A 1,775-nucleotide genomic window follows, 5' to 3' on the forward strand; every position below is an offset into this window, starting at 1 on the left:
CCCCGCCCTGGAATGACACAGGGGCCGGCCCTGCGGCTGAGATCTCAACACACACAAAAATGTACCTGGTTCCACCACACACACACACACACACACACACGAGCCCCATCCCAGAGCAGGGCCAAGACCTGGCACGCAAATTCCTGCAGCCTGACCTCACCCAGGCAGCACAAACAAGACGGAAGGGCGGGTTCCCCCACCCCCCACCCCCACCCCCACCCCGACAAAGGCACCCTTCCTCCCTGTGCTCTGCCTGCCTTTCCCAGCAGGGGTGCTGAGGGAGGGGGGTGGGGACAGTGTTTTGTGTTACCCACCCTCCTCCAAAGTCACCGTAGCAGGGACAGTTTATTTCATTCAGTCGGATCTGGGCCTGGCCCAGGTGGCCCCTGAGTGGGGGGAAGCGTGCGGCTGGCCCGGGGGATGGGGTGAGGAGGGGAAATATGCCGGCCGGAGGGAGCTCTTCTGTCCTGGGGGCCTCGGCCGGGCAAGAGAACAAGGTGGCAGGGCCCTCAGGAGCCCAGCCTCCGCCTGACCCTTGACTGCACAAGCCACACCCATATTGTGCCCCCCCCCCGCCCAAGGAAGAAGAGCTTCACCCCCTGCAGAAGCCCCCCCCCCCAGGCAGGAGGTGCGGCTGCAGTGAGAGACTGAGAGGGGCCCAAGGAGACCCGCAGAGGGGGAGCATTTCTAGTCCCAAGGGCAAGAGGATGGCTGGCCACTCCCTGGCCCCAGTCCCCGCTTGGCCCTCGCTTGTACGGGGGCTCCAAGGTCACCACATCTCCAGGGAAGTGCTCCATGGCTGGGCCCCTTCGCCCTGCCCTCTCCTCGCCCACACAAAGCAGAACTCTCCAGGAAGCAAGCCAAGCCACATTTCCATGGAAAGAGCTCTCAGGTGCATGCAAACCGATTCCCCCAAGGAAATGGGACAGCTGACAGACCTCCCCACCCAGCCCCAGAGGCTCCGCTCTCCTTCAAAGAGCTGGACACGCCCCCCCCCTCTTCCCCCTTCAGGCTAAGAGAGGGCAAAAATAAAGCTGGAATCTTGGGAAAGAAATATTTTGCACAGGGGGTGGGGGGCTCCCAGAGAACTCCTTTTAGCACCTCAGAGTCTCTATGGCAACACTGCATTAGTGCATTTTAATACCAGACCACTGAGGAAGACCCCAAAAGAGGTGGAAATGTCTTTGGTACTCTGTATTAGGTCACTTATCCACGTGTCAACATGCACAGACGTGTCAACATGCACAGGCTCTGTGCAGAAACCCACGAAGACTCCTGGACCTATTGTTTACGTTATACTGTTATCCGGTTATATCAGTTAATAATATGAATATTATAGTTATTATATGTATGTTTCCATGTATAGTTTCAGTTATATGTAAACCGCCTTGAGCCTTCGGAGAGGGCGGTATACATATAAATAGATAAATAGATAAACAGATAAATGTGTGCATGAATAATAATACCTATTTGTATTTTAATAGTTAGTATATTCCTCTGCTCAGCCTCTAGGGTTCCTAGCTTGCGGCCACACCCGGCCAGGGGTCTTGTTCCAAATCAGGGGACCTGGCCCAGAACTGGCAAACACGGTGGGCGGTGGGGGTGGGGGTGGGGCTGCAGGTTGGGCATGGCCCGCCATCCACAGTGGGTGGGGCAGCCTTCTCTTCCTGAGGCCTGGACTCCTCCCTCGCCAGCTGGGCTGCCTCTACTAGGGCGGGTGGCGATGCCAAGGGAGGGGGCGCCCCCCCCAGGGTTGAGCCCACAGAGAACCATGA

This window comes from Paroedura picta, chromosome 9 (assembly GCF_049243985.1).
Source record: "Paroedura picta isolate Pp20150507F chromosome 9, Ppicta_v3.0, whole genome shotgun sequence".
In the NCBI taxonomy this organism is placed as follows: Eukaryota; Metazoa; Chordata; class Lepidosauria; order Squamata; family Gekkonidae; genus Paroedura; species Paroedura picta.